General features: G+C 46.2%; 62 non-coding genes and 2 pseudogenes across 62 annotated transcripts; all 64 read right to left on the bottom strand.

The window, feature by feature from the left end:
- Positions 1-148: 148 nt before the first annotated feature.
- LOC123435494 lies at positions 149-267 on the bottom strand. Its single transcript, XR_006626742.1, has one exon. It is a non-coding gene; the product is annotated as a 5S ribosomal RNA (ribosomal RNA).
- Positions 268-467: 200 nt separating this feature from the next.
- On the bottom strand, positions 468-586 carry LOC123436225. The gene has a single exon (XR_006627459.1). It is a non-coding gene; the product is annotated as a 5S ribosomal RNA (ribosomal RNA).
- A 191-nt stretch (positions 587-777) lies between these two features.
- Positions 778-896, bottom strand: LOC123437254. Its single transcript, XR_006628445.1, has one exon. It is a non-coding gene; the product is annotated as a 5S ribosomal RNA (ribosomal RNA).
- Positions 897-1,096: 200 nt separating this feature from the next.
- On the bottom strand, positions 1,097-1,215 carry LOC123432890. The gene has a single exon (XR_006624458.1). It is a non-coding gene; the product is annotated as a 5S ribosomal RNA (ribosomal RNA).
- A 200-nt stretch (positions 1,216-1,415) lies between these two features.
- LOC123433248 lies at positions 1,416-1,531 on the bottom strand. The gene has a single exon (XR_006624783.1). It is a non-coding gene; the product is annotated as a 5S ribosomal RNA (ribosomal RNA).
- Positions 1,532-1,734: 203 nt separating this feature from the next.
- LOC123431845 lies at positions 1,735-1,853 on the bottom strand. The gene has a single exon (XR_006623436.1). It is a non-coding gene; the product is annotated as a 5S ribosomal RNA (ribosomal RNA).
- Positions 1,854-2,035: 182 nt separating this feature from the next.
- LOC123436489 lies at positions 2,036-2,154 on the bottom strand. Its single transcript, XR_006627712.1, has one exon. It is a non-coding gene; the product is annotated as a 5S ribosomal RNA (ribosomal RNA).
- Positions 2,155-2,345: 191 nt separating this feature from the next.
- Positions 2,346-2,464, bottom strand: LOC123436558. The gene has a single exon (XR_006627776.1). It is a non-coding gene; the product is annotated as a 5S ribosomal RNA (ribosomal RNA).
- Positions 2,465-2,643: 179 nt separating this feature from the next.
- LOC123435680 lies at positions 2,644-2,762 on the bottom strand. The gene has a single exon (XR_006626933.1). It is a non-coding gene; the product is annotated as a 5S ribosomal RNA (ribosomal RNA).
- A 194-nt stretch (positions 2,763-2,956) lies between these two features.
- LOC123437822 lies at positions 2,957-3,075 on the bottom strand. The gene has a single exon (XR_006628989.1). It is a non-coding gene; the product is annotated as a 5S ribosomal RNA (ribosomal RNA).
- A 182-nt stretch (positions 3,076-3,257) lies between these two features.
- On the bottom strand, positions 3,258-3,376 carry LOC123438035. Its single transcript, XR_006629197.1, has one exon. It is a non-coding gene; the product is annotated as a 5S ribosomal RNA (ribosomal RNA).
- A 179-nt stretch (positions 3,377-3,555) lies between these two features.
- On the bottom strand, positions 3,556-3,674 carry LOC123436546. The gene has a single exon (XR_006627765.1). It is a non-coding gene; the product is annotated as a 5S ribosomal RNA (ribosomal RNA).
- A 203-nt stretch (positions 3,675-3,877) lies between these two features.
- On the bottom strand, positions 3,878-3,996 carry LOC123436535. Its single transcript, XR_006627754.1, has one exon. It is a non-coding gene; the product is annotated as a 5S ribosomal RNA (ribosomal RNA).
- A 188-nt stretch (positions 3,997-4,184) lies between these two features.
- Positions 4,185-4,303, bottom strand: LOC123436523. The gene has a single exon (XR_006627743.1). It is a non-coding gene; the product is annotated as a 5S ribosomal RNA (ribosomal RNA).
- A 179-nt stretch (positions 4,304-4,482) lies between these two features.
- Positions 4,483-4,601, bottom strand: LOC123435679. Its single transcript, XR_006626932.1, has one exon. It is a non-coding gene; the product is annotated as a 5S ribosomal RNA (ribosomal RNA).
- Positions 4,602-4,792: 191 nt separating this feature from the next.
- On the bottom strand, positions 4,793-4,911 carry LOC123437821. The gene has a single exon (XR_006628988.1). It is a non-coding gene; the product is annotated as a 5S ribosomal RNA (ribosomal RNA).
- A 182-nt stretch (positions 4,912-5,093) lies between these two features.
- LOC123438034 lies at positions 5,094-5,212 on the bottom strand. Its single transcript, XR_006629196.1, has one exon. It is a non-coding gene; the product is annotated as a 5S ribosomal RNA (ribosomal RNA).
- Positions 5,213-5,394: 182 nt separating this feature from the next.
- LOC123436511 lies at positions 5,395-5,513 on the bottom strand. Its single transcript, XR_006627732.1, has one exon. It is a non-coding gene; the product is annotated as a 5S ribosomal RNA (ribosomal RNA).
- A 200-nt stretch (positions 5,514-5,713) lies between these two features.
- On the bottom strand, positions 5,714-5,832 carry LOC123436498. Its single transcript, XR_006627720.1, has one exon. It is a non-coding gene; the product is annotated as a 5S ribosomal RNA (ribosomal RNA).
- Positions 5,833-6,020: 188 nt separating this feature from the next.
- LOC123436486 lies at positions 6,021-6,139 on the bottom strand. Its single transcript, XR_006627709.1, has one exon. It is a non-coding gene; the product is annotated as a 5S ribosomal RNA (ribosomal RNA).
- Positions 6,140-6,324: 185 nt separating this feature from the next.
- Positions 6,325-6,443, bottom strand: LOC123438064. Its single transcript, XR_006629226.1, has one exon. It is a non-coding gene; the product is annotated as a 5S ribosomal RNA (ribosomal RNA).
- Positions 6,444-6,628: 185 nt separating this feature from the next.
- LOC123433357 lies at positions 6,629-6,747 on the bottom strand. The gene has a single exon (XR_006624875.1). It is a non-coding gene; the product is annotated as a 5S ribosomal RNA (ribosomal RNA).
- Positions 6,748-6,929: 182 nt separating this feature from the next.
- On the bottom strand, positions 6,930-7,048 carry LOC123437271. Its single transcript, XR_006628461.1, has one exon. It is a non-coding gene; the product is annotated as a 5S ribosomal RNA (ribosomal RNA).
- A 200-nt stretch (positions 7,049-7,248) lies between these two features.
- Positions 7,249-7,367, bottom strand: LOC123438153. The gene has a single exon (XR_006629312.1). It is a non-coding gene; the product is annotated as a 5S ribosomal RNA (ribosomal RNA).
- Positions 7,368-7,549: 182 nt separating this feature from the next.
- LOC123435760 lies at positions 7,550-7,668 on the bottom strand. Its single transcript, XR_006627008.1, has one exon. It is a non-coding gene; the product is annotated as a 5S ribosomal RNA (ribosomal RNA).
- Positions 7,669-7,847: 179 nt separating this feature from the next.
- LOC123433079 lies at positions 7,848-7,965 on the bottom strand. The gene has a single exon (XR_006624634.1). It is a non-coding gene; the product is annotated as a 5S ribosomal RNA (ribosomal RNA).
- A 182-nt stretch (positions 7,966-8,147) lies between these two features.
- Positions 8,148-8,266, bottom strand: LOC123435065. The gene has a single exon (XR_006626327.1). It is a non-coding gene; the product is annotated as a 5S ribosomal RNA (ribosomal RNA).
- A 182-nt stretch (positions 8,267-8,448) lies between these two features.
- On the bottom strand, positions 8,449-8,567 carry LOC123438033. The gene has a single exon (XR_006629195.1). It is a non-coding gene; the product is annotated as a 5S ribosomal RNA (ribosomal RNA).
- A 182-nt stretch (positions 8,568-8,749) lies between these two features.
- On the bottom strand, positions 8,750-8,868 carry LOC123436474. The gene has a single exon (XR_006627698.1). It is a non-coding gene; the product is annotated as a 5S ribosomal RNA (ribosomal RNA).
- Positions 8,869-9,062: 194 nt separating this feature from the next.
- Positions 9,063-9,181, bottom strand: LOC123436463. Its single transcript, XR_006627686.1, has one exon. It is a non-coding gene; the product is annotated as a 5S ribosomal RNA (ribosomal RNA).
- A 188-nt stretch (positions 9,182-9,369) lies between these two features.
- On the bottom strand, positions 9,370-9,488 carry LOC123436451. The gene has a single exon (XR_006627675.1). It is a non-coding gene; the product is annotated as a 5S ribosomal RNA (ribosomal RNA).
- Positions 9,489-9,679: 191 nt separating this feature from the next.
- On the bottom strand, positions 9,680-9,798 carry LOC123431673. Its single transcript, XR_006623261.1, has one exon. It is a non-coding gene; the product is annotated as a 5S ribosomal RNA (ribosomal RNA).
- A 188-nt stretch (positions 9,799-9,986) lies between these two features.
- LOC123433199 lies at positions 9,987-10,105 on the bottom strand. Its single transcript, XR_006624741.1, has one exon. It is a non-coding gene; the product is annotated as a 5S ribosomal RNA (ribosomal RNA).
- Positions 10,106-10,287: 182 nt separating this feature from the next.
- On the bottom strand, positions 10,288-10,406 carry LOC123435740. The gene has a single exon (XR_006626989.1). It is a non-coding gene; the product is annotated as a 5S ribosomal RNA (ribosomal RNA).
- A 188-nt stretch (positions 10,407-10,594) lies between these two features.
- LOC123438152 lies at positions 10,595-10,713 on the bottom strand. The gene has a single exon (XR_006629311.1). It is a non-coding gene; the product is annotated as a 5S ribosomal RNA (ribosomal RNA).
- A 185-nt stretch (positions 10,714-10,898) lies between these two features.
- Positions 10,899-11,017, bottom strand: LOC123435759. Its single transcript, XR_006627007.1, has one exon. It is a non-coding gene; the product is annotated as a 5S ribosomal RNA (ribosomal RNA).
- A 179-nt stretch (positions 11,018-11,196) lies between these two features.
- Positions 11,197-11,314, bottom strand: LOC123433078. The gene has a single exon (XR_006624633.1). It is a non-coding gene; the product is annotated as a 5S ribosomal RNA (ribosomal RNA).
- A 212-nt stretch (positions 11,315-11,526) lies between these two features.
- Positions 11,527-11,645, bottom strand: LOC123438028. The gene has a single exon (XR_006629189.1). It is a non-coding gene; the product is annotated as a 5S ribosomal RNA (ribosomal RNA).
- Positions 11,646-11,827: 182 nt separating this feature from the next.
- LOC123433139 lies at positions 11,828-11,969 on the bottom strand (annotated as a pseudogene).
- Positions 11,970-12,160: 191 nt separating this feature from the next.
- LOC123436439 lies at positions 12,161-12,279 on the bottom strand. The gene has a single exon (XR_006627664.1). It is a non-coding gene; the product is annotated as a 5S ribosomal RNA (ribosomal RNA).
- Positions 12,280-12,693: 414 nt separating this feature from the next.
- Positions 12,694-12,812, bottom strand: LOC123437699. The gene has a single exon (XR_006628874.1). It is a non-coding gene; the product is annotated as a 5S ribosomal RNA (ribosomal RNA).
- A 194-nt stretch (positions 12,813-13,006) lies between these two features.
- Positions 13,007-13,125, bottom strand: LOC123436427. Its single transcript, XR_006627653.1, has one exon. It is a non-coding gene; the product is annotated as a 5S ribosomal RNA (ribosomal RNA).
- A 178-nt stretch (positions 13,126-13,303) lies between these two features.
- On the bottom strand, positions 13,304-13,422 carry LOC123438295. The gene has a single exon (XR_006629446.1). It is a non-coding gene; the product is annotated as a 5S ribosomal RNA (ribosomal RNA).
- A 185-nt stretch (positions 13,423-13,607) lies between these two features.
- Positions 13,608-13,726, bottom strand: LOC123431791. The gene has a single exon (XR_006623376.1). It is a non-coding gene; the product is annotated as a 5S ribosomal RNA (ribosomal RNA).
- Positions 13,727-13,908: 182 nt separating this feature from the next.
- On the bottom strand, positions 13,909-14,027 carry LOC123436416. Its single transcript, XR_006627642.1, has one exon. It is a non-coding gene; the product is annotated as a 5S ribosomal RNA (ribosomal RNA).
- A 182-nt stretch (positions 14,028-14,209) lies between these two features.
- On the bottom strand, positions 14,210-14,328 carry LOC123435536. The gene has a single exon (XR_006626782.1). It is a non-coding gene; the product is annotated as a 5S ribosomal RNA (ribosomal RNA).
- Positions 14,329-14,513: 185 nt separating this feature from the next.
- Positions 14,514-14,632, bottom strand: LOC123436404. Its single transcript, XR_006627630.1, has one exon. It is a non-coding gene; the product is annotated as a 5S ribosomal RNA (ribosomal RNA).
- Positions 14,633-14,817: 185 nt separating this feature from the next.
- Positions 14,818-14,936, bottom strand: LOC123435853. The gene has a single exon (XR_006627097.1). It is a non-coding gene; the product is annotated as a 5S ribosomal RNA (ribosomal RNA).
- A 191-nt stretch (positions 14,937-15,127) lies between these two features.
- Positions 15,128-15,246, bottom strand: LOC123431895. Its single transcript, XR_006623497.1, has one exon. It is a non-coding gene; the product is annotated as a 5S ribosomal RNA (ribosomal RNA).
- Positions 15,247-15,428: 182 nt separating this feature from the next.
- On the bottom strand, positions 15,429-15,547 carry LOC123436393. Its single transcript, XR_006627619.1, has one exon. It is a non-coding gene; the product is annotated as a 5S ribosomal RNA (ribosomal RNA).
- Positions 15,548-15,774: 227 nt separating this feature from the next.
- LOC123431931 lies at positions 15,775-15,893 on the bottom strand. The gene has a single exon (XR_006623537.1). It is a non-coding gene; the product is annotated as a 5S ribosomal RNA (ribosomal RNA).
- A 182-nt stretch (positions 15,894-16,075) lies between these two features.
- On the bottom strand, positions 16,076-16,194 carry LOC123435758. The gene has a single exon (XR_006627006.1). It is a non-coding gene; the product is annotated as a 5S ribosomal RNA (ribosomal RNA).
- Positions 16,195-16,373: 179 nt separating this feature from the next.
- LOC123433104 lies at positions 16,374-16,491 on the bottom strand. The gene has a single exon (XR_006624657.1). It is a non-coding gene; the product is annotated as a 5S ribosomal RNA (ribosomal RNA).
- Positions 16,492-16,697: 206 nt separating this feature from the next.
- On the bottom strand, positions 16,698-16,816 carry LOC123435063. The gene has a single exon (XR_006626325.1). It is a non-coding gene; the product is annotated as a 5S ribosomal RNA (ribosomal RNA).
- Positions 16,817-16,998: 182 nt separating this feature from the next.
- On the bottom strand, positions 16,999-17,140 carry LOC123433138 (annotated as a pseudogene).
- A 185-nt stretch (positions 17,141-17,325) lies between these two features.
- Positions 17,326-17,444, bottom strand: LOC123435602. Its single transcript, XR_006626846.1, has one exon. It is a non-coding gene; the product is annotated as a 5S ribosomal RNA (ribosomal RNA).
- Positions 17,445-17,617: 173 nt separating this feature from the next.
- Positions 17,618-17,736, bottom strand: LOC123436380. Its single transcript, XR_006627607.1, has one exon. It is a non-coding gene; the product is annotated as a 5S ribosomal RNA (ribosomal RNA).
- A 175-nt stretch (positions 17,737-17,911) lies between these two features.
- Positions 17,912-18,030, bottom strand: LOC123438294. The gene has a single exon (XR_006629445.1). It is a non-coding gene; the product is annotated as a 5S ribosomal RNA (ribosomal RNA).
- A 182-nt stretch (positions 18,031-18,212) lies between these two features.
- Positions 18,213-18,331, bottom strand: LOC123431790. The gene has a single exon (XR_006623375.1). It is a non-coding gene; the product is annotated as a 5S ribosomal RNA (ribosomal RNA).
- A 191-nt stretch (positions 18,332-18,522) lies between these two features.
- LOC123432115 lies at positions 18,523-18,641 on the bottom strand. The gene has a single exon (XR_006623713.1). It is a non-coding gene; the product is annotated as a 5S ribosomal RNA (ribosomal RNA).
- Positions 18,642-18,820: 179 nt separating this feature from the next.
- Positions 18,821-18,939, bottom strand: LOC123435392. Its single transcript, XR_006626645.1, has one exon. It is a non-coding gene; the product is annotated as a 5S ribosomal RNA (ribosomal RNA).
- Positions 18,940-19,130: 191 nt separating this feature from the next.
- Positions 19,131-19,249, bottom strand: LOC123432635. Its single transcript, XR_006624208.1, has one exon. It is a non-coding gene; the product is annotated as a 5S ribosomal RNA (ribosomal RNA).
- Positions 19,250-19,437: 188 nt separating this feature from the next.
- Positions 19,438-19,556, bottom strand: LOC123431983. Its single transcript, XR_006623586.1, has one exon. It is a non-coding gene; the product is annotated as a 5S ribosomal RNA (ribosomal RNA).
- Positions 19,557-19,734: 178 nt separating this feature from the next.
- Positions 19,735-19,853, bottom strand: LOC123436368. Its single transcript, XR_006627596.1, has one exon. It is a non-coding gene; the product is annotated as a 5S ribosomal RNA (ribosomal RNA).
- Positions 19,854-20,018: the final 165 nt, after the last annotated feature.

Here is a 20,018-nt window from a genome sequence, read left to right as displayed (position 1 = left end):
TACTACTACTACTACTACTAATAGTCGTTGGGTGTCAAGCGCGGTGGGAAAAGTCACACAGTAATCGTCAAAAATAAGAAAATGAGGTCATATAGATCACGCTCCCGCGTCATCCTTGTCACGTGGCGCAAAAATATATTTAAAAAGGGGAATGCAACACGAGGACTTCACAGGAGGTCACCCATCCTAGTACTACTCTCGCCCAAGCACGCTTAACTTCGGAGTTCTGATGGGATCCGGTGCTTTAGTGCTGGTATGATCGCATCCGACATGCAACTATCTATTTGTTCCTTATGCTTGCCCCTACTACTACTACTACTACTACTACTACTACTACTACTAGTCGTTGGGTGTCAAGCGCGGTGGGAAAAGTCACACAGTAATCGTCAAAAATAAGAAAATGAGGTCATATAGATCACGGTCCCGCGTCATCCTTGTCACGTGGCGCAAAAATATATTTAAAAAGGGGAATGCAACACGAGGACTTCCGAGGAGGTCACCCATCCTAGTACTACTCTCGCCCAAGCACGCTTAACTTCGGAGTTCTGATGGGATCCGGTGCTTTAGTGCTGGTATGATCGCATCCGACATGCAACTATCTATTTGTTCCTTATGCTTGCCCCTACTACTACTACTACTACTACTACTACTAGTCGTTGGGTGTCAAGCGCGGTGGGAAAAGTCACACAATAATCGTCAAAAATAAGAAAATGAGGTCATATAGATCACGGTCCCGCGTCATCCTTGTCACGTGGCGCAAAAATATATTTAAAAAGGGGAATGCAACACGAGGACTGCCCAGGAGGTCACCCATCCTAGTACTACTCTCGCCCAAGCACGCTTAACTTCGGAGTTCTGATGGGATCCGGTGCTTTAGTGCTGGTATGATCGCATCCGACATGCAACTATCTATTTGTTCCTTATGCTTGCCCCTACTACTACTACTACTACTACTACTACTACTACTACTAGTCGTTGGGTGTCAAGCGCGGTGGGAAAAGTCACACAGTAATCGTCAAAAATAAGAAAATGAGGTCATATAGATCACGGTCCCGCGTCATCCTTGTCACGTGGCGCAAAAATATATGTAAAAAGGGGAATGCAACATGAGGACTTCCCAGGAGGTCACCCATCCTAGTAATACTCTCGCCCAAGCATGCTTAACTTCGGAGTTCTGATGGGATCCGGTGCTTTAGTGCTGGTATGATCGCATCCGACATGCAACTATCTATTTGTTCCTTATGCTTGCCCCTACTACTACTACTACTACTACTACTACTACTACTACTAGTCGTTGGGTGTCAAGCGCGGTGGGAAAAGTCACACGGTAATCGTCAAAAATAAGAAAATGAGGTCATATAGATCACGCTCCCGCGTCATCCTTGTCACGTGGCGCAAAAATATAATTAAAAAGGGGAATGCAACACGGAGTCCCAGGAGGTCACCCATAATAGTACTACTCTCGCCCAAGCACGCTTAACTTCGGAGTTCTGATGGGATCCGGTGCTTTAGTGCTGGTATGATCGCATCCGACATGCAACTATCTATTTGTTCCTTATGCTTGCCCCTACTACTACTACTACTACTACTACTACTACTACTACTACTAGTCGTTGGGTGTCAAGCGCGGTGGGAAAAGTCACACAGTAATCGTCAAAAATAAGAAAATGAGGTCATATAGATCACGCTCCCGCGACATCCTTGTCACGTGGCGCAAAAATATATTTAAAAAGGGGAATGCAACACGAGGACTTCCCAGGAGGTCACCCATCCTAGTACTACTCTCGTCCAAGCACGCTTAACTCCGAAGTTCTGATGGGATCCGGTGCTTTAGTGCTGGTATGATCGCATCCGACATGCAACTATCTATTTGTTCCTTATGCTTGCCCCTACTACTACAACTACTAGTAGTCGTTGGGTGTCAAGCGCGGTGGGAAAAGTCACACAGTAATCGTCAAAAATAAGAAAATGAGGTCATATAGATCACGCTCCCGCGTCATCCTTGTCACGTGGCGCAAAAATATATTTAAAAAGGGGAATGCAACACGAGGACTTCCCAGGAGGTCACCCATCCTAGTACTACTCTCGCCCAAGCACGCTTAACTTCGAAGTTCTGATGGGATCCGGTGCTTTAGTGCTGGTATGATCGCATCCCACATGCAACTATCTATTTGTTCCTTATGCTTGCCCCTACTACTACTACTACTACTACTACTACTAGTCGTTGGGTGTCAAGCGCGGTGGGAAAAGTCACACAGTAATCGTCAAAAATAAGAAAATGAGGTCATATAGATCACGGTCCCGCGTCATCCTTGTCACGTGGCGCAAAAATATATTTAAAAAGGGGAATGCAACACGAGGACTTCCCAGGAGGTCACCCATCCTAGTACTACTCTCGCCCAAGCACGCTTAACTTCGGAGTTCTGATGGGATCCGGTGCTTTAGTGCTGGTATGATCGCATCCGACATGCAACTATCTATTTGTTCCTTATGCTTGCCCCTACTACTACTACTACTAGTCGTTGGGTGTCAAGCGCGGTGGAAAAAGTCACACAGTAATCGTCAAAAATAAGAAAATGAGGTCATATAGATCACGCTCCCGCGTCATCCTTGTCACGTGGCGCAAAAATATATTTAAAAAGGGGAATGCAAAACGAGGACTTCCCAGGAGGTCACCCATCCTAGTACTACTCTCGCCCAAGCACGCTTAACTTCGGAGTTCTGATGGGATCCGGTGCTTTAGTGCTGGTATGATCGCATCCGACATGCAACTATCTCTTTGTTCCTTATGCTTGCCCCTACTACTACTACTACTACTAGTAGTAGTAGTAGTCGTTGGGTGTCAAGCGCGGTGGGAAAAGTCACACAGTAATCGTCAAAAATAAGAAAATGAGGTCATATAGATCACGGTCCCGCGTCATCCTTGTCACGTGGCGCAAAAATATATTTAAAAAGGGGAATGCAACACGAGGACTTCCCAGGAGGTCACCCATCCTAGTACTACTATCGCCCAAGCACGCTTAACTTCGGAGTTCTGATGGGATCCGGTGCTTTAGTGCTGGTATGATCGCATCCGACATGCAACTATCTATTTGTTCCTTATGCTTGCCCCTACTACTACTACTACTACTAGTCGTTGGGTGTCAAGCGCGGTGGGAAAAGTCACACAGTAATCGTCAAAAATAAGAAAATGAGGTCATATAGATCACGGTCCCGCGTCATCCTTGTCACGTGGCGCAAAAATATATTTAAAAAGGGGAATGCAACAAGAGGACTTCCCAGGAGGTCACCCATCCTAGTACTACTCTCGCCCAAGCACGCTTAACTTCGGAGTTCTGATGGGATCCGGTGCTTTAGTGCTGGTATGATCGCATCCGACATGCAACTATCTATTTGTTCCTTATGCTTGCCCCTACTACTACTACTACTAGTGGTTGGGTGTCAAGCGCGGTGGGAAAAGTCACACAGTAATCGTCAAAAATAAGAAAATGAGGTCATATAGATCACGGTCCCGCGTCATCCTTGTCACGTGGCGCAAAAATATATTTAAAAAGGGGAATGCAACACGAGGACTTCCCAGGAGGTCACCCATCCTAGTACTACTCTCGCCCAAGCACGCTTAACTTCGGAGTTCTGATGGGATCCGGTGCTTTAGTGCTGGTATGATCGCATCCGACATGCAACTATCTATTTGTTCCTTATGCTTGCCCCTACTACTACTACTACTACTACTACTACTACTACTACTACTAGTCGTTGGGTGTCAAGCGCGGTGGGAAAAGTCACACAGTAATCGTCAAAAATAAGAAAATGAGGTCATATAGATCACGCTCCCGCGTCATCCTTGTCACGTGGCGCAAAAATATATTTAAAAAGGGGAATGCAACACGAGGACTTCCCAGGAGGTCACCCATCCTAGTACTACTCTCGCCCAAGCACGCTTAACTTCGGAGTTCTGATGGGATCCGGTGCTTTAGTGCTGGTATGATCGCATCCGACATGCAACTATCTATTTGTTCCTTATGCTTGCCCCTACTACTACTACTACTACTACTACTAGTCGTTGGGTGTCAAGCGCGGTGGGAAAAGTCACACAGTAATCGTCAAAAATAAGAAAATGAGGTCATATAGATCACGCTCCCGCGTCATCCTTGTCACGTGGCGCAAAAATATATTTAAAAAGGGGAATGCAACACGAGGACTTCCCAGGAGGTCACCCATCCTAGTACTACTCTCGCCCAAGCACGCTTAACTTCGGAGTTCTGATGGGATCCGGTGCTTTAGTGCTGGTATGATCGCATCCGACATGCAACTATCTATTTGTTCCTTATGCGTGCCCCTACTACTACTACTACTAGTCGTTGGGTGTCAAGCGCGGTGGAAAAAGTCACACAGTAATCGTCAAAAATAAGAAAATGAGGTCATATAGATCACGCTCCCGCGTCATCCTTGTCACGTGGCGCAAAAATATATTTAAAAAGGGGAATGCAAAACGAGGACTTCCCAGGAGGTCACCCATCCTAGTACTACTCTCGCCCAAGCACGCTTAACTTCGGAGTTCTGATGGGATCCGGTGCTTTAGTGCTGGTATGATCGCATCCGACATGCAACTATCTCTTTGTTCCTTATGCTTGCCCCTACTACTACTACTACTAGTAGTAGTAGTAGTCGTTGGGTGTCAAGCGCGGTGGGAAAAGTCACACAGTAATCGTCAAAAATAAGAAAATGAGGTCATATAGATCACGGTCCCGCGTCATCCTTGTCACGTGGCGCAAAAATATATTTAAAAAGGGGAATGCAACACGAGGACTTCCCAGGAGGTCACCCATCCTAGTACTACTATCGCCCAAGCACGCTTAACTTCGGAGTTCTGATGGGATCCGGTGCTTTAGTGCTGGTATGATCGCATCCGACATGCAACTATCTATTTGTTCCTTATGCTTGCCCCTACTACTACTACTACTACTAGTCGTTGGGTGTCAAGCGCGGTGGGAAAAGTCACACAGTAATCGTCAAAAATAAGAAAATGAGGTCATATAGATCACGGTCCCGCGTCATCCTTGTCACGTGGCGCAAAAATATATTTAAAAAGGGGAATGCAACAAGAGGACTTCCCAGGAGGTCACCCATCCTAGTACTACTCTCGCCCAAGCACGCTTAACTTCGGAGTTCTGATGGGATCCGGTGCTTTAGTGCTGGTATGATCGCATCCGACATGCAACTATCTATTTGTTCCTTATGCTTGCCCCTACTACTACTACTACTACTAGTGGTTGGGTGTCAAGCGCGGTGGGAAAAGTCACACAGTAATCGTCAAAAATAAGAAAATGAGGTCATATAGATCACGGTCCCGCGTCATCCTTGTCACGTGGCGCAAAAATATATTTAAAAAGGGGAATGCAACACGAGGACTTCCCAGGAGGTCACCCATCCTAGTACTACTCTCGCCCAAGCACGCTTAACTTCGGAGTTCTGATGGGATCCGGTGCTTTAGTGCTGGTATGATCGCATCCGACATGCAACTATCTATTTGTTCCTTATGCTTGCCCCTACTACTACTACTACTACTACTACTACTACTACTACTAGTCGTTGGGTGTCAAGCGCGGTGGGAAAAGTCACACAGTAATCGTCAAAAATAAGAAAATGAGGTCATATAGATCACGCTCCCGCGTCATCCTTGTCACGTGGCGCAAAAATATATTTAAAAAGGGGAATGCAACACGAGGACTTCCCAGGAGGTCACCCATCCTAGTACTACTCTCGCCCAAGCACGCTTAACTTCGGAGTTCTGATGGGATCCGGTGCTTTAGTGCTGGTATGATCGCATCCGACATGCAACTATCTATTTGTTCCTTATGCTTGCCCCTACTACTACTACTACTACTACTACTAGTCGTTGGGTGTCAAGCGCGGTGGGAAAAGTCACACAGTAATCGTCAAAAATAAGAAAATGAGGTCATATAGATCACGCTCCCGCGTCATCCTTGTCACGTGGCGCAAAAATATATTTAAAAAGGGGAATGCAACACGAGGACTTCCCAGGAGGTCACCCATCCTAGTACTACTCTCGCCCAAGCACGCTTAACTTCGGAGTTCTGATGGGATCCGGTGCTTTAGTGCTGGTATGATCGCATCCGACATGCAACTATCTATTTGTTCCTTATGCTTGCCCCTACTACTACTACTACTACTACTAGTCGTTGGGTGTCAAGCGCGGTGGGAAAAGTCACACAGTAATCGTCAAAAATAAGAAAATGAGGTCATATAGATCACGCTCCCGCGTCATCCTTGTCACGTGGCGCAAAAATATATTTAAAAAGGGGAATGCAACACGAGGACTTCCCAGGAGGTCACCCATCCTAGTACTAATCTCGCCCAAGCACGCTTAACTTCGGAGTTCTGATGGGATCCGGTGCTTTAGTGCTCGTATGATCGCATCCGACATGCAACTATCTATTTGTTCCTTATGCTTGCCCCTACTACTACTACTACTACTACTAGTCGTTGGGTGTCAAGCGTGGTGGGAAAAGTCACACAGTAATCGTCAAAAATAAGAAAATGAGGTCATATAGATCAGGCTCCCGCGTCATCCTTGTCACGTGGCGCAAAAATATATTTAAAAAGGGGAATGCAACACGAGGACTTCCCAGGAGGTCACCCATCCTAGTACTACTCTCGCCCAAGCACGCTTAACTTCGGAGTTATGATGGGATATGGTGCTTTAGTGCTGGTATGATCGCATCGGACATGCAACTATCTATTTGTTCCTTATGCTTGCCCCTACTACTACTACTACTACTAGTCGTTGGGTGTCAAGCGCGGTGGGAAAAGTCACACAGTAATCGTCAAAAATAAGAAAATGAGGTCATATAGATCACGGTCCCGCGTCATCCTTGTCACGTGGCGCAAAAATATATTTAAAAAGGGGAATGCAACACGAGGACTTCCCAGGAGGTCACCCATACTAGTACTACTCTCGCCCAAGCACGCTTAACTTCGGAGTTCTGATGGGATCCGGCGCTTTAGTGCTGGTATGATCGCATCCGACATGCAACTATCTATTTGTTCCTTATGCTTGCCCCTACTACTACTACTACTACTACTACTACTACTACTACTAGTCGTTGGGTGTCAAGCGCGGTGGGAAAAGTCACACAGTAATCGTCAAAAATAAGAAAATGAGGTCATATAGATCACGGTCCCGCGTCATCCTTGTCACGTGGCGCAAAAATATATTTAAAAAGGGGAATGCAACACGAGGACTTCCCAGGAGGTCACCCATCCTAGTACTACTCTCGCCCAAGCACGGTTAACTTCGGAGTTCTGATGGGATCCGGTGCTTTAGTGCTGGTATGATCGCATCTGACATGCAACTATCTATTTGTTCCTTATGCTTGCCCCTACTACTACTACTACTACTAGTCGTTGGGTGTCAAGCGCGGTGGGAAAAGTCACACAGTAATCGTCAAAAATAAGAAAATGAGGTCATATAGATCACGCTCCCGCGTCATCCTTGTCACGTGGCGCAAAAATATATTTAAAAAGGGGAATGCAACACGAGGACTTCCCAGGAGGTCACCCATCCTAGTACTACTCTCGCCCAAGCACGCTTAACTTCAGAGTTCTGATGGGATCCGGTGCTTTAGTGCTGGTATGATCGCATCCGACATGCAACTATCTATTTGTTCCTTATGCTTACCCCTACTACTACTACTACTAGTCGTTGGGTGTCAAGCGCGGTGGGAAAAGTCACACAGTAATCGTCAAAAATAAGAAAATGAGGTCATATAGATCACGCTCCCGCGTCATCCTTGTCATGTGGCGCAAAAATATATTTAAAAAGGGGAATGCAACACGAGGACTTCCCAGGAGGTCACCCATCCTACTACTACTCTCGCCCAAGCACGCTTAACTTCGGAGTTCTGATGGGATCCGGTGCTTTAGTGCTGTTTGATCGCATCCGACATGCAACTATCTATTTGTTCCTTATGCTTGCCCCTACTACTACTACTACTACTAGTCGTTGGGTGTCAAGCGCGGCGGGAAAAGTCACACAATAATCGTCAAAAATAAGAAAATGAGGTCATATAGATCACGGTCCCGCGTCATCCTTGTCACGTGGCGCAAAAATATATTTAAAAAGGGGAATGCAACACGAGGACTTCCCAGGAGGTCACCCATCGTAGTACTACTCTCGCCCAAGCACGCTTAACTTCGGAGTTCTGATGGGATCCGGTGCTTTAGTGCTGGTATGATCGCATCCGACATGCAACTATCTATTTGTTCCTTATGCTTGCCCCTACTACTACTACTACTACTAGTCGTTGGGTGTCAAGCGCGGTGGGAATAGTCACACAGTAATCGTCAAAAATAAGAAAATGAGGTCATATAGATCACGGTCCCGCGTCATCCTTGTCACGTGGCGCAAAAATATATTTAAAAAGGGGAATGCAACAAGAGGACTTCCCAGGAGGTCACCCATCCTAGTACTACTCTCGCCCAAGCACGCTTAACTTCGGAGTTCTGATGGGATCCGGTGCTTTAGTGCTGGTATGATCGCATCCGACATGCAACTATCTATTTGTTCCTTATGCTTGCCCCTACTACTACTACTACTACTAGTGGTTGGGTGTCAAGCGCGGTGGGAAAAGTCACACAGTAATCGTCAAAAATAAGAAAATGAGGTCATATAGATCACGGTCCCGCGTCATCCTTGTCACGTGGCGCAAAAATATATTTAAAAAGGGGAATGCAACACGAGGACTTCCCAGGAGGTCACCCATCCTAGTACTACTCTCGCCCAAGCACGCTTAACTTCGGAGTTCTGATGGGATCCGGTGCTTTAGTGCTGGTATGATCGCATCCGACATGCAACTATCTATTTGTTCCTTATGCTTGCCCCTACTACTACTACTACTACTACTACTACTACTAGTCGTTGGGTGTCAAGCGCGGTGGGAAAAGTCACACAGTAATCGTCAAAAATAAGAAAATGAGGTCATATAGATCACGCTCCCGCGTCATCCTTGTCACGTGGCGCAAAAATATATTTAAAAAGGGGAATGCAACACGAGGACTTCCCAGGAGGTCACCCATCCTAGTACTACTCTCGCCCAAGCACGCTTAACTTCGGAGTTCTGATGGGATCCGGTGCTTTAGTGCTGGTATGATCGCATCCGACATGCAACTATCTATTTGTTCCTTATGCTTGCCCCTACTACTACTACTACTACTACTACTAGTCGTTGGGTGTCAAGCGCGGTGGGAAAAGTCACACAGTAATCGTCAAAAATAAGAAAATGAGGTCATATAGATCACGCTCCCGCGTCATCCTTGTCACGTGGCGCAAAAATATATTTAAAAAGGGGAATGCAACACGAGGACTTCCCAGGAGGTCACCCATCCTAGTACTACTCTCGCCCAAGCACGCTTAACTTCGGAGTTCTGATGGGATCCGGTGCTTTAGTGCTGGTATGATCGCATCCGACATGCAACTATCTATTTGTTCCTTATGCTTGCCCCTACTACTACTACTACTACTACTACTACTAGTCGTTGGGTGTCAAGCGCGGTGGGAAAAGTCACACAGTAATCGTCAAAAATAAGAAAATGAGGTCATATAGATCACGCTCCCGCGTCATCCTTGTCACGTGGCGCAAAAATATATTTAAAAAGGGGAATGCAACACGAGGACTTCCCAGGAGGTCACCCATCCTAGTACTAATCTCGCCCAAGCACGCTTAACTTCGGAGTTATGATGGGATCCGGTGCTTTAGTGCTGGTATGATCGCATCCGACATGCAACTATCTATTTGTTCCTTATGCTTGCCCCTACTACTACTACTACTACTACTACTAGTCGTTGGGTGTCAAGCGTGGTGGGAAAAGTCACACAGTAATCGTCAAAAATAAGAAAATGAGGTCATATAGATCAGGCTCCCGCGTCATCCTTGTCACGTGGCGCAAAAATATATTTAAAAAGGGGAATGCAACACGAGGACTTCCCAGGAGGTCACCCATCCTAGTACTACTCTCGCCCAAGCACGCTTAACTTCGGAGTTTTGATGGGATATGGTGCTTTAGTGCTGGTATGATCGCATCAGACATGCAACTATCTATTTGTTCCTTATGCTTGCCCCTACTACTACTACTACTACTAGTCGTTGGGTGTCAAGCGCGGTGGGAAAAGTCACACAGTAATCGTCAAAAATAAGAAAATGAGGTCATATAGATCACGGTCCCGCGTCATCCTTGTCACGTGGCGCAAAAATATATTTAAAAAGGGGAATGCAACACGAGGACTTCCCAGGAGGTCACCCATACTAGTACTACTCTCGCCCAAGCACGCTTAACTTCGGAGTTCTGATGGGATCCGGTGCTTTAGTGCTGGTATGATCGCATCCGACATGCAACTATCTATTTGTTCCTTATGCTTGCCCCTACTACTACTACTACTACTACTACTAGTCGTTGGGTGTCAAGCGCGGTGGGAAAAGTCACACAGTAATCGTCAAAAATAAGAAAATGAGGTCATATAGATCACGGTCCCGTGTCATCCTTGTCACGTGGCGCAAAAATATATTTAAAAAGGGGAATGCAACACGAGGACTTCCCAGGAGGTCACCCATCCTAGTACTACTCTCGCCCAAGCACGGTTAACTTCGGAGTTCTGATGGGATCCGGTGCTTTAGTGCTGGTATGATCGCATCTGACATGCAACTATCTATTTGTTCCTTATGCTTGCCCCTACTACTACTACTACTACTACTAGTCGTTGGGTGTCAAGCGCGGTGGGAAAAGTCACACAGTAATCGTCAAAAATAAGAAAATGAGGTCATATAGATCACGCTCCCGCGTCATCCTTGTCACGTGGCGCAAAAATATATTTAAAAAGGGGAATGCAACACGAGGACTTCCCAGGAGGTCACCCATCCTAGTACTACTCTCGCCCAAGCACGCTTAACTTCAGAGTTCTGATGGGATCCGGTGCTTTAGTGCTGGTATGATCGCATCCGACATGCAACTATCTATTTGTTCCTTATGCTTACCCCTACTACTACTACTACTAGTCGTTGGGTGTCAAGCGCGGTGGGAAAAGTCACACAGTAATCGTCAAAAATAAGAAAATGAGGTCATATAGATCACGCTCCCGCGTCATCCTTGTCATGTGGCGCAAAAATATATTTAAAAAGGGGAATGCAACACGAGGACTTCCCAGGAGGTCACCCATCCTACTACTACTCTCGCCCAAGCACGCTTAACTTCGGAGTTCTGATGGGATCCGGTGCTTTAGTGCTGTTTGATCGCATCCGACATGCAACTATCTATTTGTTCCTTATGCTTGCCCCTACTACTACTACTACTACTACTACTACTACTACTACTACTACTACTACTAGTCGTTGGGTGTCAAGCGCGGCGGGAAAAGTCACACAATAATCGTCAAAAATAAGAAAATGAGGTCATATAGATCACGGTCCCGCGTCATCCTTGTCACGTGGCGCAAAAATATATTTAAAAAGGGGAATGCAACACGAGGACTTCCCAGGAGGTCACCCATCGTAGTACTACTCTCGCTCAAGCACGCTTAACTTCGGAGTTCTGATGGGATCCGGTGCTTTAGTGCTGGTATGATCGCATCCGACATGCAACTATCTATTTGTTCCTTATGCTTGCCCCTACTACTACTACTATTACTAGTCGTTGGGTGTCAAGCGCGGTGGGAAAAGTCACACAGTAAACGTCAAAAATAAGAAAATGAGGTCATATAGATCACGCTCCCGCGTCATCCTTGTCACGTGGCGCAAAAATATAGTTAAAAAGGGGAATGCAACACGAGGACTTCCCAGGAGGTCACCCATCCTAGTACTACTCTCTCACCCATCCTAGTACTACTCTCGCCCAAGCACGCTTAACTTCGGAGTTCTGATGGGATCTGGTGCTTTAGTGCTGGTATGATCGCATCCGACATGCAACTATCTATTTGTTCCTTATGCTTGCCCCTACTACTACTACTACTACTACTACTACTAGTCGTTGGGTGTCAAGCGCGGTGGGAAAAGTCACACAGTAATCGTCAAAAATAAGAAAATGTGGTCATATAGATCACGCTCCCGCGTCATCCTTGTCACGTGGCGCAAAAATATATTTAAAAACGGGAATGCAACACGAGGACTTCCCAGGAGGTCACCCATCCTAGTACTACTCTCGCCCAAGCACGCTTAACTTCGGAGTTCTGATGGGATCCGGTGCTTTAGTGCTGGTATGATCGCATCCGACATGCAACTATCTATTTGTTCCTTATGCTTGCCCCTACTACTACTACTACTACTACTACTACTACTAGTTGTTGGGTGTCAAGCGCGGTGGGAAAAGTCACACAGTAATCGTCAAAAATAAGAAAATGAGGTCATATAGATCACGGTCCCGCGTCATCCTTGTCACGGGGCGCAAAAATATATTTAAAAAGGGGAATGCAACACGAGGACTTCCCAGGAGGTTGCAACTATCTATTTGTTCCTTATGCTTGCCCCTACTACTACTACTACTACTACTACTACTACTAGTCGTTGGGTGTCAAGCGCGGTGGGAAAAGTCACACAGTAATCGTCAAAAATAAGAAAATGTGGTCATATAGATCACGCTCCCGCGTCATCCTTGTCACGTGGCGCAAAAATATATTTAAAAACGGGAATGCAACACGAGGACTTCCCAGGAGGTCACCCATCCTAGTACTACTCTCGCCCAAGCACGCTTAACTTCGGAGTTCTGATGGGATCCGGTGCTTTAGTGCTGCTATGATCGCATCCGACATGCAACTATCTATTTGTTCCTTATGCTTGCCCCTACTACTACTACTACTACTACTACTACTACTAGTTGTTGGGTGTCAAGCGCGGTGGCAAAAGTCACACAGTAATCGTCAAAAATAAGAAAATGAGGTCATATAGATCACGGTCCCGCGTCATCCTTGTCACGGGGCGCAAAAATATATTTAAAAAGGGGAATGCAACACGAGGACTTCCCAGGAGGTCACCCATCCTAGTACTACTCTCGCCCAAGCACGCTTAACTTCGGAGTTCTGATGGGATCCGGTGCTTTAGTGCTGGTATGATCGCATCCGACATGCAACTATCTATTTGTTCTTTATGTTTGCCGCTACTACTACTACTACTAGTCGTTGGGTGTCAAGCGCGGTGGGAAAAGTCACACAGTAATCGTCAAAAATAAGAAAATGAGGTCATATAGATCACGCTCCCGCGTCATCCTTGTCACGTGGCGAAAAATATATTTAAAAAGGGGAATGCAACACGAGGACTTCCCAGGAGGTCACCCATCCTAGTACTACTCTCGCCCAAGCACGCTTAACTTCGTAGTTCTGATGGGATCCGGTGCTTTAGTGCTGGTATGATCGCATCCGACATGCAACTATCTATTTGTTCCTTATGCTTGCCCCTACTACTACTACTACTACTACTAGTCGTTGGGTGTCAAGCGCGGTGGGAAAAGTCACACAGTAATCGTCAAAAATAAGAAAATGAGGTCATATAGATCACGGTCCCGCGTCATCCTTGTCACGTGGTGCAAAAATATATTTAAAAAGGGGAATGCAACACGAGGACTTCCCAGGAGGTCACTCATCCTAGTACTACTCTCGCCCAAGCACGCTTAACTTCGAAGTTCTGATGGGATCCGGTGCTTTAGTGCTGGTATGATCGCATCCGACATGCAACTATCTATTTGTTCCTTATGCTTGCCCCTACTACTACTACTACTACTAGTCGTTGGGTGTCAAGCGCGGTGGAAAAAGTCACACAGTAATCGTCAAAAATAAGAAAATGAGGTCATATAGATCACGCTCCCGCGTCATCCTTGTCACGTGGCGCAAAAATATATTTAAAAAGAGGAATGCAACACGAGGACTTCCCAGGAGGTCACCCATCCTAGTACTACTCTCGCCCAAGCACGCTTAACTTCGGAGTTCTGATGGGATCCGGTGCTTTAGTGCTGGTATGATCGCATCCGACATGCAACTATCTATTTGTTCCTTATGCTTGCCCCTACTACTACTACTACTACTAGTCGTTGGGTGTCAAGCGCGGTGGGAAAAGTCACACAGTAATCGTCAAAAATAAAAAAATGAGGTCATATAGATCACGCTCCCGCGTCATCCTTATCACGTGGCGCAAAAATATATTTAAAAAGGGGAATGCAACACGAGGACTTCCCAGGAGGTCACCCATCCTAGTACTACTCTCGCCCAAGCACGCTTTACTTCGGAGTTCTGATGGGATCCGGTGCTTTAGTGCTGGTATGATCGCATCCGACATGCAACTATCTATTTGTTCCTTATGCTTGCCCCTACTACTACTACTACTACTACTAGTCGTTGGGTGTCAAGCGCGGTGGGAAAAGTCACACAGTAATCGTCAAAAATAAGAAAATGAGGTCATATAGATCACGCTCCCGCGTCATCCTTGTCACGTGGCGCAAAAATATATTTAAAAAGGGGAATGCAACACGAGGACTTCCCAGGAGGTCACCCATCCTAGTACTACTCTCGCCCAAGCACGCTTAACTTCGGAGTTCTGATGGGATCCGGTGCTTTAGTGCTGGTATGATCGCATCCGACATGCAACTATCTATTTGTTCCTTATGCTTGCCCCTACTACTACTACTACTACTACTAGTCGTTGGGTGTCAAGCGCGGTGGGAAAAGTCACACAGTAATCGTCAAAAATAAGAAAATGAGGTCATATAGATCACGCTCCCGCGTCATCCTTGTCACGTGGCGCAAAAATATATTTAAAAAGGGAAATGCAACACGAGGACTTCCCACGAGGTCACCCATCCTAGTACTACTCTCGCCCAAGCACGCTTAACTTCGGAGTTCTGATGGGATCCGGTGCTTTAGTGCTGGTATGATCGCATCCGACATGCAACTATCTATTTGTTCCTTATGCTTGCCCCTACTACTACTACTACTACTACTACTACTAGTCGTTGGGTGTCAAGCGCGGTGGGAAAAGTCACACAGTAATCGTCAAAAATAAGAAAATGAGGTCATATAGATCAGGCTCCCGCGTCATCCTTGTCACGTGGCGCAAAAATATATTTAAAAAGGGGAATGCAACACGAGGACTTCCCAGGAGGTCACCCATCCTAGTACTACTCTCGCCCAAGCACGCTTAACTTCGAAGTTCTGATGGGATATGGTGCTTTAGTGCTGGTATGATCGCATCCGACATGCAACTATCTATTTGTTCCTTATGCTTGCCCCTACTACTACTACTACTACTAGTCGTTGGGTGTCAAGCGCGGTGGGAAAAGTCACACAGTAATTGTCAAAAATAAGAAAATGAGGTCATATAGATCACGGTCCCGCGTCATCCTTGTCACGTGGCGCAAAAATATATTTAAAAAGGGGAATGCAACACGAGGACTTCCCAGGAGGTCACCCATCCTAGTACTACTCTCGCCCAAGCACGCTTAACTTCGGAGTTCTGATGGGATCCGGTGCTTTAGTGCTGGTATGATCGCATCCGACATGCAACTATCTATTTGTTCCTTATGCTTGCCCCTACTACTACTACTACTACTACTACTACTACTACTACTACTACTACTACTACTACTACTACTACTAGTCGTTGGGTGTCAAGCGCGGTGGGAAAAGTCACACAGTAATCGTCAAAAATAAGAAAATGAGGTCATATAGATCACGGTCCCGCGTCATCCTTGTCACGTGGCGCAAAAATATATTTAAAAAGGGGAATGCAAAACGAGGACTTCCCAGGAGGTCACCCATCCTAGTACTACTCTCGCCCAAGCACGGTTAACTTCGGAGTTCTGATGGGATCCGGTGCTTTAGTGCTGGTATGATCGCATCTGACATGCAACTATCTATTTGTTCCTTATGCTTGCCCCTACTACTACTACTACTACTAGTCGTTGGGTGTCAAGCGCGGTGGGAAAAGTCACACAGTAATCGTCAAAAATAAGAAAATGAGGTCATATAGATCACGCTCCCGCGTCATCCTTGTCACGTGGCGCAAAAATATATTTAAAAAGGGGAATGCAACACGAGGACTTCCCAGGAGGTCACCCATCCTAGTACTACTCTCGCCCAAGCACGCTTAACTTCAGAGTTCTGATGGGATCCGGTGCTTTAGTGCTGGTATGATCGCATCCGACATGCAACTATCTATTTGTTCCTTATGCTTACCCCTACTACTACTACTACTAGTCGTTGGGTGTCAAGCGCGGTGGGCAAAGTCACACAGTAATCGTCAAAAATAAGAAAATGAGGTCATATAGATCACGCTCCCGCGTCATCCTTGTCATGTGGCGCAAAAATATATTTAAAAAGGGGAATGCAACACGAGGACTTCCCAGGAGGTCACCCATCCTAGTACTACTCTCGCCCAAGCACGCTTAACTTCGAAGTTCTGATGGGATCCGGTGCTTTAGTGCTGTTTGATCGCATCCGACATGCAACTATCTATTTGTTCCTTATGCTTGCCCCTACTACTACTACTACTACTACTACTACTACTACTACTACTAGTAGTCGTTGGGTGTCAAGCGCGGTGGGAAAAGTCACACAATAATCGTCAAAAATAAGAAAATGAGGTCATATAGATCACGGTCCCGCGTCATCCTTGTCACGTGGCGCAAAAATATATTTAAAAAGGGGAATGCAACACGAGGACTTCCCAGGAGGTCACCCATCGTAGTACTACTCTCGCCCAAGCACGCTTAACTTCGGAGTTCTGATGGGATCCGGTGCTTTAGTGCTGGTATGATCGCATCCGACATGCAACTATCTATTTGTTCCTTATGCTTGCCCCTACTACTACTACTATTACTAGTCGTTGGGTGTCAAGCGCGGTGGGAAAAGTCACACAGTAAACGTCAAAAATAAGAAAATGAGGTCATATAGATCACGCTCCCGCGTCATCCTTGTCACGTGGCGCAAAAATATATTTAAAAAGGGGAATGCAACACGAGGACTTCCCAGGAGGTCATCCATCCTAGTACTACTCTCTCACCCATCCTAGTACTACTCTCGCCCAAGCACGCTTAACTTCGGAGTTCTGATGGGATCTGGTGCTTTAGTGCTGGTATGATCGCATCCGACATGCAACTATCTATTTGTTCCTTATGCTTGCCCCTACTACTACTACTACTACTACTAGTCGTTGGGTGTCAAGCGCGGTGGGAAAAGTCACACAGTAATCATCAAAAATAAGAAAATGTGGTCATATAGATCACGCTCCCGCGTCATCCTTGTCACGTGGCGCAAAAATATATTTAAAAAGGGGAATGCAACACGAGGACTTCCCAGGAGGTCACCCATCCTAGTACTACTCTCGCCCAAGCACGCTTAACTTCGGAGTTCTGATGGGATCCGGTGCTTTAGTGCTGGAATGATCGCATCCAACATGCAACTATCTATTTGTTCCTTATGCTTGCCCCTACTACTACTAGTTGTTGGGTGTCAAGCGCGGTGGGAAAAGTCACACAGTAATCGTTAAAAATAAGAAAATGAGGTCATATAGATCACGGTCCCGCGTCATCCTTGTCACGGGGCGCAAAAATATATTTAAAAAGGGGAATGCAACACGAGGACTTCCCAGGAGGTCACCCATCCTAGTACTACTCTCGCCCAAGCACGCTTAACTTCGGAGTTCTGATGGGATCCGGTGCTTTAGTGCTGGTATGATCGCATCCGACATGCAACTATCTATTTGTTCTTTATGTTTGCCGCTACTACTACTACTAGTCGTTGGGTGTCAAGCGCGGTGGGAAAAGTCACACAGTAATCGTCAAAAATAAGAAAATGAGGTCATATAGATCACGCTCCCGCGTCATCCTTGTCACGTGGCGAAAAATATATTTAAAAAGGGGAATGCAACACGAGGACTTCCCAGGAGGTCACCCATCCTAGTACTACTCTCGCCCAAGCACGCTTAACTTCGTAGTTCTGATGGGATCCGGTGCTTTAGTGCTGGTATGATCGCATCCGACATGGAACTATCTATTTGTTCCTTATGCTTGCCCCTACTACTACTACTACTACTAGTCGTTGGGTGTCAAGCGCGGTGGGAAAAGTCACACAGTAATCGTCAAAAATAAGAAAATGAGGTCATATAGATCACGGTCCCGCGTCATCCTTGTCACGTGGCGCAAAAATATATTTAAAAAGGGGAATGCAACACGAGGACTTCCCAGGAGGTCACTCATCCTAGTACTACTCTCGCCCAAGCACGCTTAACTTCGAAGTTCTGATGGGATCCGGTGCTTTAGTGCTGGTATGATCGCATCCGACATGCAACTATCTATTTGTTCCTTATGCTTGCCCCTACTACTACTACTACTACTACTACTACTAGTCGTTGGGTGTCAAGCGCGGTGGAAAAAGTCACACAGTAATCGTCAAAAATAAGAAAATGAGGTCATATAGATCACGCTCCCGCGTCATCCTTGTCACGTGGCGCAAAAATATATTTAAAAAGGGGAATGCAACACGAGGACTTCCCAGGAGCTCACCCATCCTAGTACTACTCTCGCCCAAGCACGCTTAACTTCGAAGTTCTGATGGGATCCGGTGCTTTAGTGCTGGTATGATCGCATCCGACATGCAACTATCTATTTGTTCCTTATGCTTGCCCCTACTACTACTACTACTAGTCGTTGGGTGTCAAGCGCGGTGGAAATAGTCACACAGTAATCGTCAAAAATAAGAAAATGAGGTCATATAGATCACGCTCCCGCGTCATCCTTGTCACGTGGCGCAAAAATATATTTAAAAAGGGAAATGCAACACGAGGACTTCCCAGGAGGTCACCCATCCTAGTACTACTCTCGCCCAAGCACGCTTAACTTCGGAGTTCTGATGGGATCCGGTGCTTTAGTGCTGGTATGATCGCATCCGACATGCAACTATCTATTTGTTCCTTATGCTTGCCCCTACTACTACTACTACTACTACTACTACTAGTCGTTGGGTGTCAAGCGCGGTGGGAAAAGTCACACAGTAATCGTCAAAAATAAGAAAATGAGGTCATATAGATCACGGTCCCGCGTCATCCTTGTCACGTGGCGCAAAAATATATTTAAAAAGGGGAATGCAACACGAGGACTTCCCAGGAGCTCACCAATCCTAGTACTACTCTCGCCCAAGCACGCTTAACTTCGGAGTTCTGATGGGATCCGGTGCTTTAGTGCTGGTATGATCGCATCCGACATGCAACTATCTATTTGTTCCTTATGCTTGCCCCTACTACTACTACTACTACTACTACTAGTTGTTGGGTGTCAAGCGCGGTGGGAAAAGTCACACAGTAATCGTCAAAAATAAGAAAATGAGGTCATATAGATCACGGTCCCGCGTCATCCTTGTCACGGGGCGCAAAAATATATTTAAAAAGGGGAATGCAACACGAGGACTTCCCAGGAGGTCACCCATCCTAGTACTACTCTCGCCCAAGCATGCTTAACTTCGGAGTTCTGATGGGATCCGGTGCTTTAGTGCTGGTATGATCGTATCCGACATGCAACTATCTATTTGTTCTTTATGTTTGCCGCTACTACTACTACTACTAGTCGTTGGGTGTCAAGCGCGGTGGGAAAAGTCACACAGTAATCGTCAAAAATAAGAAAATGAGGTCATATAGATCACGCTCCCGCGTCATCCTTGTCACGTGGCGAAAAATATATTTAAAAAGGGGAATGCAACACGAGGACTTCCCAGGAGGTCACCCATCCTAGTACTACTCTCGCCCAAGCACGCTTAACTTCGGAGTTCTGATGGGATCCGGTGCTTTAGTGCTGGTATGATCGCATCCGTCATGCAACTATCTATTTGTTCCTTATGCTTGCCCCTACTACTACTACTACTACTACTAGTCGTTGGGTGTCAAGCGCGGTGGGAAAAGTCACACAGTAATCGTCAAAAATAAGAAAATGAGGTCATATAGATCACGGTCCCGCGTCATCCTTGTCACGTGGCG

This window comes from Hordeum vulgare, chromosome 2H (assembly GCF_904849725.1).
Source record: "Hordeum vulgare subsp. vulgare chromosome 2H, MorexV3_pseudomolecules_assembly, whole genome shotgun sequence".
Classification (NCBI taxonomy): domain Eukaryota; kingdom Viridiplantae; phylum Streptophyta; class Magnoliopsida; order Poales; family Poaceae; genus Hordeum; species Hordeum vulgare.
This window is presented reverse-complemented; position numbering and strand designations above follow the sequence as displayed.